Source organism: Bos taurus, chromosome 29, assembly GCF_002263795.3.
Source record: "Bos taurus isolate L1 Dominette 01449 registration number 42190680 breed Hereford chromosome 29, ARS-UCD2.0, whole genome shotgun sequence".
In the NCBI taxonomy this organism is placed as follows: domain Eukaryota; kingdom Metazoa; phylum Chordata; class Mammalia; order Artiodactyla; family Bovidae; genus Bos; species Bos taurus.
The window spans coordinates 41,974,287-41,986,466 of NC_037356.1; the positions used below are offsets into that span (position 1 = coordinate 41,974,287).

At 43.2% G+C, this 12,180-nt stretch overlaps 1 protein-coding gene across 4 annotated transcripts in view; it reads right to left on the reverse strand.

Moving 5' to 3' along the window:
- Window positions 1-12,180, reverse strand: part of PLA2G16 (phospholipase A2, group XVI) — a 32,963-nt gene that overhangs the window by 13,011 nt on the left and 7,772 nt on the right. The window lies entirely within an intron of this gene.

The following is a 12,180-nucleotide window of genomic DNA, read 5'->3' on the forward strand; positions in this document are numbered from 1 at the left end:
ATGACTTGCAAAGTGCACACCTGAAGGGTTTCTTCATTTGCTGGGGCTTCTACCTTCTTGTTACTCTTAATATTATTGACTGAACTCGAGCTCCGAGTCAAGCACTCTGCTAAGCGTTTCACAGGTGCAGCTCAATAAGTTCACACAACGCGCCTATGAGGTGGGCACTGTTGTGATCCCTGTGTGATGAAAGAGGAAATCAAGGCTCAGAGATGGAAGGGAGATTTTGCAAAACCACCCAGCCCCTGAGTGATGTGAGCAGGACTCAGTGCTAGGCCGCGTGATTCCCAGGCCATCGTCTTGACCACCACAGTGACCGTCAGGCAAGCACACGGGTTATCTGACTACTACCCACCTGGGGGCCCTGCAGACGCTGTCAAATCTGGGGGGCACGGTATTCCACAGACACTCCCCCTACCTGACCCAGAGCCTGGCAGACAGGTGGTGTCAGCCTCTGGCAGTAATGTCCCCCTGGCTGCTCCTCCTGAGAGTGAAAGTGCGTGCATGCGTGACAAGCAAAGGAAAACTCTCTGTGCACTGTGCTCACTCCTCTACTTCTGACACCAGATGTGTGTGTTTCCCACACTAAGAAATTCAATCCTTGGTGCACACTGAGTGGGTGTCCCACAGTTTAACTCAGTTCTGACACTCACGGCCCAGAGTCAGTGCAGACCCCGCAGGCTTAGTCCCAGGAGACTTCGCTTCAGATGCCAGGTGCAAGCTGAAGTTGTCACCTGCACTCTGAACAACTGGCTGTAAATTGATGGTTCCCACAGCCCCCTCCCTTGGGTTCAGTGGTTTGCTGGAACAGCTCATAGAACTCAGGGCAACAGTTTACTTGCTAGATGACCCGTTTACTAGAAAATATGCAACTGAAGAATAGCCAGGAATGCAGAGGGCAAGCTGTAGGGGGAGGGATTCAGAGCTTCCTCGCCCCCTCTGGGGACCACTGCTCTCCAGCACCTCCACGCTCTCACCAACACCCCATGTTAGGGGTTTTGTGGAGGCTTCATTATGTAGGCTCAGTTGATGAGATCATTGCCCACTGGTGATTAATGCTACTTCCAGCTCTTTGATCACCTGGTCAGTTGAAAGGGGCTTCTTCTGAATGACGAAACGCATTCCTCTCAACCCCACCGCTCAGGAAGTTACTCGGGTTTTAGAAGCTCTGTGGCAGGAACCCAGGACCAAGACTAAATATATATTTCTCATTACATCACAGTGGGCATGTGTGGGAGTGAGGATTTGTGTGCGTCTGCAGGGGAAGGTGGGGAAGGATGCTAAAACGCTCCTCAGAGCCCCGCCCTGTGATGAGGGCAGTGGCCCAGAGCCTGAGAACAGTCAGGAGATCTTCAAGATCACTGTCATTCAATGTACAGAGGTCCCAATACCAGACACTGTGCTAAGAGCTGCAGGTAGGGGCACTCGATCTGGACTTCCCTTGTCTAAACCAACCATAAATCTCTTTGGGACACCTGGAGACAGAGCTCCTCAGAGGTTGTTCCAGCCCTCTGTCCTTCCCCCCTCACCCCTTGCTCTGGGGGGCTGTCCACATCCCACCTCCAAATTCTGGCCTGACTGAGAGATTCCATCAAAGATGAGTAGGGAGTGTGGACTCCCCTGGGACAGCAATGATGAGCAGTGGGAATAGCCCATCACCACTCTACAGTGGCTGTGAAGCAGGGTCAAGGGCAGTTCATTTCTATTTATAGAAGCACTAAAACTGCCAAGAAGCATCCTGTGTGGCAGGAAGTATACAGACAAATCATGTTGTCTTATTGCAGCAACTATAATTTATCTTCCCAGAAAAAGGCACCCAGACCTTACTGAGAATCTATTTCAGAACACTGGACAATGGTTACAACTTACAAATCCCATTTGTTTTCCAAAACAAAAGAGGAAAATGTATATTAATTGTTGAGGAAGAGTTAGGAGGTTTTCAAGGATCCCCAGAAGGGAACTTAACTGGCATTTCCATGAATAAGCCAGGACATAAAGGCAAGGCAGAGACCCAGCCCTCAGGGAGCCTAAAGATTAGAAAAGGAGACATTTTGGACTTGAGTAATATGAGGGCTTCCCTGATGGCTCATACGTTAAAGAGTCTGCCTGCAGTGCAGGAGACACAGGTTTGATCCCTCGGTACCGAGGTCCCAATACCAGACACTGTGCTAAGAGCTGCAGGTAGGGGCACTCGATCTGGACTTCCCTCGTCTAAACCAACCATAAATCTCTTTGGGACACCTGGAGACAGAGCTCCTCAGAGGTTGTTCCAGCCCTCTGTCCTTCCCCCCTCACCCCTTGCTCTGGGGGGCTGTCCACATCCCACCTCCAAATTCTGGGGTCAGGAAGATCCCCTGGAGAAGGGAACGGCAGCCCACTCAAGTATTCTTGCCTGAGATTTCCATGGACTGAGGAGCCTGGTGGGCTACAGTCCATGGTGTCGCAAAAAGCCAGACACAACTGAGCGACTAACATTTTCACTTAATATGCTGTCGAGCAATAAGCAGCCAGTAGATACGCAGACCCAAGGAGCTCACTGTATCCCAAGCAAATCACAATGAAAGAAGACCTATGCAGAGAAACATGTTTACTATACACACACACACACACACACACACACAGAGCAACAAAAATATCTACGAAGAAACTCAGACTCTGTAACACTGAATACTGATGCTAAGTGAAAAAAGCCGTACCAAAAATCCACATACAGTAAAAATTTACATACTGTGTGATTCCACTTATATGTCATTCCATAATAGCCATCACTATGGGACAGGAAAGTAATCCATGATTGCCAGGGCTACAAGGGGTGGACAAGAAAGGGGTATGAGGGAATTTTGGAGCAATGAAAGTTTCTGTACTATTCTGTATTTGATCATGGTGAATGGTTACTCAATTGTATGTGTTTATCAAAACCCATTGAACTGAACACCAAAGGGAGTAAATTCGACCTTAATTTTTTAATTAATAAAATTTTTTAACTTTGAAAAATGGATATCTACAATTTGAAAGCAAAAAGGCTGTGATTTTTTTAATAATCATATTGCCTTTCTCTTATAAAAGGCAAAAGGCACATATTTCCAAATACTCACTAACTTCAAACATGCCACCACTCAAAGAAACTTCTTTTTAAAAATGATCTAAAAGGTGATGGATTCACCCACGGGACCCTGTGCACCAGTGAGAAGCAAGGATTCGATGTTCACTTCACGACACAGACAATCTTAACTACAGTGCTGAGTGGAAAAATGAAGACTGAGCTCTGCAAAATACCACTTATATAAATTAAAGACAATCACACACAAACCAATAATACATGTCTTATCAGAACCATACCCAAAAAATTATTTTTAAAAAGCAACAACAAAAGAATCTCAAAAACACACACATCATTTTAAAAATTAAAGAGCACATATTAAACATATTAGGATGCTAGCTAACCATTCGGAAGATGGAGAGAAAAATTATGATACAATGGAACTTAAAAGTCAACAGAAGACAAGGGGTCTTGCAAGGACCAGTGAGGACAGGTTGCCATGATCACAAGACATGAATAATTCACACTCTTTCACTAAACTCTAACTGGAGAAACAACTGCTTAATGATACACACAGCCAACTGTGCTGAATCAAAATTTAAAACTCAAGAAATCGTGTTATATATTTGAAATATGAGAACTACAGTCCTTGGGCCCGTTGTGTGCCTCTGCTTATTTTCGTCTGCTGGCAAAGAATAATGTTTACATTTTTTAATGGTTGGGGGAAAAGTCAAAAGAAGAATATATTGTGACACAAGAAATTATATGAAATTCAAACTCCAGCGTCTATAAAGTTTTATTGGCACACAGCCATCCCCATCATTTACGTTGTGGCCAATGCTGTTTTCTCTCTATGGCAACAGAGACCAGACATAATAAAATGTTCCCTCTCTGGTCCTTAAGTTTGGATCAAAAGTGATCCATTCCTCACTTGGCTTGATCCCCAGCTCTAAAATCTAGTGGTATGCTATGCCAGGTGGTTCTTCCCCCAGGAACAGGTGAGCCAGCAGGAAGCCAGCAGTTCTCCCGAGTGCAGTAACCCGGGCTCTCCCACACGACACAGGCAATGACAATGGCAAAGCTGAGACTCTGTGCCCACGGGATTTCAGAACAAAAAGTCTTTATCCTCTCCACAAAAGCACAGCTTATAATGAGCTGTGTAACAGCCATTTTCCTTAGCAAGCAAATGGGGAACAATGTCTGGCCTCTGCAATTCATATTGGAAAAACAACCTAGATGACCATTAACAAGGACCAGCGAAATAAATTATCTTATATGTGTATGTATTTATAGCCAATAGAGAGAACAGGTTGGTTTTACATGAGCAGACATAGAAGCAATCGAAAAGATAAGTTGGAAAACATTATCCCATTTTTGTTTAAAAAACATCATTGTGACATATGATATTGCTTTTATGTGAAATCTAAAACTAGGCTACAAATAAACTTATCTACAAAACAGAAATAGAGTTACAGATGTAGGAAATAAACTTATGGCTCTGGGGGGAGGGGAGTATGGAGAGAGAAACTGGAAGATTGCGACTGACACATACACAGCACTGTATATAAAATAGATAACTAATAAGAACCTACTGTATAGCACAGGGAATTCTACTCAGTACTCTGTAATGGCTTATATGGGAAAAGAATCTAAAAGAGTGGGTATATGTATACGTATAACACATTCACTTTGCTGTATACCTGAACTAACAAAACACTGTGAGTCAACTATACACCTATAAAAATTATTTTTTTTAAAAAATTGTACACTTATAAGCAAAACATATTATACACTATGTATGAGCTACAGAAAATACATCAAACTGTTATATACTATATGCAGGGGGGATTGGGATTCAGAGACTTTTACATTTTATATTATTTTATTATTTTTAATCAATGTGAATTACTTTTATGATAAAAAAATTTTTAATAATTTTAGATGGGAAAAAATCCTTCATACTGATGACCTTGCAGTTTTTTAATTGGAAAAGGTGAATATTCTCTGTCACCAAAACCTCTTAAAACCATCTTGCATTTGAAGCCTGTAAATATTCCCATGTTAATAATGCTTAAAAATCATTAACATTTGAATGTATCAATAACACTTAAAACCACAAAATAAAACCTAAAATAATACGGTAGATATATCTCAGATCTTAGAATAGAGAAAGACATTCTAAAGATAAAGTCCAAAGAAAAAGGCATAAAGTAAAAGATTGAAAGTTTTTATAGGTTTCCGTGGTGGCTCAGTGGTGAAGAATCCACCTACCAATGCAGGAGACACAAGTTTGATCCCTGATTCAGGAAGATCCCACATGCCTTGGAACAATTAAACCTGTGTGCCAACACTATTGAGCCTGTACTCTAGAGCCCAGGCACCACAACTACTGAAGCCCACGCACCCTAGAGCCCAGGCTCGGCAACAAGAGAAGCCTGTGCAACTAGAGTAGACCTCGCTCATCGCAACTAGAGGAAAACCCTCGCAGCAATGAAAACCCAGCACAGTCAAAAATAAATAAATAAATAATAAATATTTGGGGAAAAAGTTTTTATGATTGAAAAAAATGTTAAAGTTCTTATTTAAACTTTCTATCATTGCCTATTATGTTCACACTCCCTCTTAAGAGAAAATGACCACCCACAATCCCGACGGCCCCCGCAGCCATATTTTATACCACGTGACCACTGCAGACCAGCCTCCACCAGCTGGACTAGAAAAAGGCACGGATCCCAAGCAGGTCAGTGCCCTGTGATCCTCCATGGTCCTCTCTCTCTCACTCAAAAATTTGAATCAAGTAATTTTAAAAACTAGCTTTTGACACAAGAGCCAAAATTGAAAAATCATGACATGGAGCAGACAAGAGAGACCCCAGTGAAGCACAGGCCAAACCAAGGGTTGGAGTTCTCACACCCACTCTGACCAAGCAGAAGACCCCTGTGGACAGTGGGAGAGAAAGAAGCAGGCACATCATGAACAGCTAGCCGGGTCTCGCCATGGATGGAGCACTGAAAGTAACAATGAAGTCGTGCCCGACTCTTTGCAACCCCATGGACAGTAGCCTGCACCAGGCTCCTCCGTCCATGGGATTTTCAAGGCAAGAGTACTGGAGTGGGTTGCCATTTCCTTCTCCAGGGAATCTTCCCAACCCAGGGATCAAACCCAGGTCTCTCACATTGTAGACAGACGCTTTACCGTCTGAGCCACCAGGGAAGTAGAGATGCACAAATTTCAGCTGTGGAGGGCCTGGAATCACCGTGATCCTGAACTGCCTCCCAGCCCCTGGGAGGCCCAGCTTTATTATAGCTCCTGTACTTAGGTTTTCCCCTTACCCCTCTCCATGTGCCTTTAGAATAAAGCTTCTTTACTTGAGCTAGCTTAAGTGGGCTGCTTGTAATCAAAACAGCCAGACCAGAAAATTCTGTGCATTAAAAAAACCACAGACAAACTACCAGTGACTAACTGGAAGAAAATGACAGCCTTAATATATAAAGAATTTTCATGAATCAAGAAAAAATTTAAACACTGAAAAAAAAAATGGAGACAGGGTATAATAAATAATTTTTAAAAGAGAAATATATATTACCACTAACATAAGAAAACTTATTCTATCTCAACAGTAATCAAATAAAAGTAAATTAAAAATGATTCAGGGAGCCTATTATACAGAGTGAAGTAAGCCAGAAGGAAAAGCATAAATACAGTATACTAACGCATATATATGGAATTTAGAAAGATGGTAACAATAACCTGGTGTACGAGACAGCAAAAGAGACACTGATGTATAGAACAGTCTTATGGACTCTGTGGGAGAGGGAGAGGGTGGGAAGATTTGGGAGAATGACATTGAAACATGTAAAATATCATGTAAGAAACGAGTTGCCAGTCCAGGTTTGACGCACGATACTGGATGCTTGGGGCTAGTGCACTGGGACGACCCAGAGGGATGGTATGGGGAGGGAGGAGGGAGGAGGGTTCAGGATGGGGAACACATGTATACCTGTGGCAGATTCATTTTGATATTTGACAAAACTAATACAATTATGTAAAGTTTAAAAATAAAATAAAATTTTAAAAAAATGATTCAGGGGTAATACTAAATATAAGAAAAGATGCAGGTAAACAGGTACCCTCAGTCACTGTTGATAGGCGTATAAATCAATACAACTTTTCTGAAGGTCAATTTGGCAATTTATATCACTAACCTTAAAAATGGGCTTCCAGGCGGCGCTAGTGGTAAAGAACCTGCCTGCCAGTGCTGGAGACGTAAGAGACATGGGTTGGATCCCTAGGTCAGGAAGATCCCCTGGAGGAGGGCATGGCAACCCACTCCAGTACTTTGGCCCAGAGAATCCCTTGGACAGAGGAGTCTGGCAGCCTACGGTCCATAGGGTCGCAAAGAGTCGGACACAACTGAAGCAACTTAGTATGCACGCTTGCACACAACCTCAAATATATTCATATTCTCTGACTCACATCTTTATAGACCAGCTCTTAATACTAATCTGAAATGCCTACAAAAGATGTAACAAACTCACATCTAATGATAAAACATTAGAAACCTAAATATTCTACATAAAGATACTAGCTAAATTCTGCCATATTTATATAGTATACTGTACAGTTATGTTTTAAAAGAATACTTAAGGACAAGAAATATCCATAATATAATGGTTAATAAAAAAGCTTTACAATCAAGGATAACTTAATTTTTTAAGTTTAAAAAAAAAACCTTTATGGAGAAGGAAATGGCAACCCACTCCAGTATTCTTGCCTAGAGAATCCTGTGGACAGAGGAGCCTGGTGGGCTGCTGTCCATAGTGTCGCATAGAATCGGACACAACGGAAGTGACTTAGCATGCATGCCTTGGAGAAGGTAATAGCAACCCATTCCGGTATTCTTGCCTGGAGAATCCCAGGGACAGAGGAGCCTGGTGGGCTGCCATCTCTGGGGTCGCACAGAGTCAGACACGACTGAAGCAGCTTAGCTGTGGCAACAGCAGTGCCACAAAGTGAAAATATAGGTCACTAACTACAAACCACCAAATGGTTCCATTTCCACTTAAACCAAGGTCGTACACTTTATGTCTGAACTTTTTTTATTTTTTGTCTTCATTCATATCTTGGTAGTTTTCCCTGCTTTCCAATAAAGTTTTTCTATGAGGGCAAAAAAAAAAAAAAACCTTTACACAAAATGGTATTTTTTAAACTTTGTTTCAAAAGGAAAACCAACACATTAAAAAAAAAAATTGTGGAAATACACCAAAATGTAAACAGTGTTTATTACTAGGTGGTGGAATTTGGGATATTAATTTCCTTTTTAATTCTTTTCTAGTTTTCCAAAAGTGTAAATACATATATATTTGCTTTAGAATCAGAAAACAATGTAAGATTTGATAAACATCAGTGTGCTCAATCTGGGGTAATCCCTACAATTACTATTATGTAACAAAATAAATACACAAAAGACTAGAAAGATGTATACCAACATCCTAACAGATTCCCTCCAGGTGCTCGAGCTAAGGGTGGTTGTTGTGATTATTTTGTTTCCTTCTATTTTTCTGCATTTTCCAGCTTTTCTGCAATGAGCATTTTTAAGTTTATAGCATACTTTCCAACTTTATAATTTCTCCACTTTATTATGAAGATTTTTCAAGTGCTCAAAATTGAAAGCAGTTTTTAGTGAACATATACCCACCACCTAGATTCTACCACTGTGTTACTGTATGTATTTTATCACAAATATGTCCACCTATTCATTCCAACTGCATATATCTTTACACTCCTGAAAGGCAGACATAAAGCACTGGGGCGTCCAGGACAATGGCAACAGTGCCAGCAGCAGTAAAACAAGCATGTGACGTGCTCTCACGCTGACGGGCTCCAGAACTCACTGGGTTCCTGACTCCAAGCCTCCAGCCTTTATCCCGAGCTGTGGTCTCAGACCCGAGCCTTGCCCAAATTACAGGAGAGGAGGCTGCCAGCATGCGTGCAGAATCACCCTGCCCTTAACAAACACCCTCTCCCACCTCAGGGAAGTGATGTAACTGGTCAATGATACCCTTTGAGAATTCTTTCCCCTTGGGGATGCTCACCTCTGCCTGGGAGGGTCAAAGGACTCATTCATTTGCTCATTCACTTAACACAGGCTCAAAGAGCCGGGTACCTGGACTATGCCCATGAACAAAGCCAAGATAGCCATCTTCACAGAGCTCTTGTTCAGTATCAGAGAGAGAGAGAAATTCTTCAAATGCATTTAAAGCCTCAGTGTGGGTGCGCTTAGTTGCTCAGTTGTGTGCGACCCTTTGTGACCCTGTAGACTGTAGCCCGCCAGCCTCCTCTGTCCGTGGGATTCTCCAGGCAAGAATACTGGAGTGGGTGGCTATTCCCTTCTCCAAGGGATCTTCCTGATCCAGGGATCAAACTCGGATCTCCTGCATTGCAGGAGGATTCTTTATCGTTTGAACCACCAAGGAAGCCCCAGTAAATGATGATATCTAATAGAAGAGATATCAAATAAAAACAAAAAGAAAGAAAGAAAAGGTAAGACAGGATTAAGTGGTCTGGATTGCAATGTGGTGGGCGGGGGTGGGGGGGGGAGGACGCAGGCTGCAACAGTCTAAGGGTGTCAGGGAAGGCAGAGAGTGGGCCCCGCAGATGCCAGGAACATCCAGGCCAAGGGGACAGCCTGAGCAAAGGCCCCAGGTAGGCGTGTGTTTGAGGAACTTCCGGGAGGCCAGAGTGGCTGGAGTGCAGCGGGAAGGAGGAGAGGGTAGGATGGAAGATGGAGAGAGAAGCTGATGCCTCAGCCAAGATGGGGACAGCAGGGCATGAGAAATAATGGATTCTAGACTTCTTTGAAGGTAGACTCAACAGGATTTGCAGTTGCGATGAGGGAGGGTTTGAAGGAAAGAGGAGTGAAACGTTACTTCAAGGTTTCCAGGAGGCTGAATGGGCAGGCTGCTGGCGGGGAGGGTACCCTGGGGTGAAATGTCCACCTGGAGCCGGGCAGCTGCATGTGTGAGTCTGGAGGTCAAAGGAGCGGTCTGGGGTGAAGGTCACTGCCGATCTTTAGAACAGCTCCTATTGGGAGTTGGAGGCAAAAACCTGGCTGAAATGGGTATAACAGAGACCAGAAGGAGAGGACATCCTCCTGGGAAAGGCAGCACCTGAGATTTTTGTTGAAGTCTTGAAAAATGAGGGGGAGCATGTATTTAAACCCAAATCCTGCACTTTTTTTTTTTTGGCACACCATGTGGCAAATGGGATTTCCTGACCAGGGATCAAACCTGTGCCCTCTGCTGTGGAAGTGCTGAGTCTTAACCACTGGACTGCCAGAGAAGTCCCCCAAATCCTTCACTCTTAACCCTCAGACTCTGCTGCAATCAGAGGAGGCAGAAAAGCAGATAGATGGAAAGCAGACAGAAGGAGACAGGTGAACAGGGGTGGGGGCAGACAGGAGCAAAAGCACAGCGGTGTGGGCATCTCAGGGCAACCTTAGGGTTGGGTCAGAAGCAGGATGGACCCCAGGCCTGGCGTTTTTTTTTTTTTTTAAGCCTCCAGGTGATTCTACTGTGCAGCCCAGAGGGAGAACCACAGGAGAGGGTGTCCGTAGGGCAGAGAAGGCTAGACAGAGAGGGGCAGTCGTACCTCATTTTGCAGTTGGGGAAACTGAGACTAAGGTCACTTACCCAGGGTCAGCCCTTAAGTAGCCAATCAGGAACCTGAACCGCCACCTCGTCCCCACCACAAGGAAGAGGGACACCGCCCAGCCCTCTAGCAGAATTCGTCATCTGCCCCTGCATGATAATCCACATTCACTCCTGAAACTCAGAGCCAGTGTGAGACCCTCAGGTGCGGGCACTGCACAGGACCAGAGGGGAAAGGAAAGGCACTTCCAGAAGAATTCTCAACCCAAGGGTTGAAACAAAGCAAAAGGAATATTTTTCTTTCATTCAAGACCACTATATGCCTTCCAGTCCACCCACACTCAGCCCCATTTAGCCCCCTTGTCAGAAGTTTGCAGTCTGTTTTTTTTTAATTAATTTTTTTATTGAAGGATAATTGCTTTACAGAATTTTGCTCTTTTCTGTCAAACCTCAACATGAATCAGCCATAGGTATACATATATCCCCTCCCTTTCGAAACTCCCTCCCGTCTCCCTCCCCATCCCACCCCTCAAGGTTGACACAGAGCCCCTGTTTGAGTTTCCTGAGCCACACAGCAAATTCCTGTTGGCTATCTATTTTACATATGGTAGTGTAAGTTTCCATGTTACTCTTTTCATACATCTCACCCTCTCCTCCCCTCTCCCCATGTCCATAAGTCTATTCTCTATGTCTGTTTCTTCATTGTCACCCTGTAAATAAATTCTTCAGTACCACTTCTCTAGATTCCATATATATGTGTTAGAATACAGTATTTATCTTTCTCTTTCTGACTTACTTCACTCTATATAATAGGTTCTAAGTTCATCCACCTCACCAGAACTGACTCAAATGTGTTCTATGGCTGAGTAATATTCCATTGTGTATATGTACCACAATTTCTTTATCCATTCATCTGTCGATGGACATCTAGGTTGCTTCCATGTTCTAGCTATTGTAAATAGTGCTGCAATGAACAATGGGATACATGTGTCTCTTTCAATTTTGGTTTCTTCAGGGTATATGCCTAGGAGTGGGATTGCTGGGTCATATGGTGGTTTTATTCCTAGTTTTTTAAGGAATCTCCATACCATCTTCCATAGTGGCTGTATCAATTTACATTCCCACCAACAGTGCATGAGCGTTCCCTTCTTTCCACATCCTCTCCAGCATTTATTGTTTGTAGACTTTTTGGTGAGGGTCATTCTGACCAGTGTGAGGTGATATCTCATTGTAGTTTTGATTTGCATTTCTCTAATAATGAGTGATGTTGAGCATTTTTCATGTGTTTTTCATGTGTTAGCCATCTGTATGTCTTCTTTGGAGAAATGTCTGTTTAAATCTTTTTCCCACTTTTTGATTGGGTTGTTTGTTTTTCTGGTATTGAGTTGTATGAGCTGTTTGTATAATTTGGAAGTTAATCCTTTGTCAGTTGTTTCATTTGCTATTATTTTCTCCCATTCTGAGGGTTGTCTTTTCACCTTGCTTATAGTT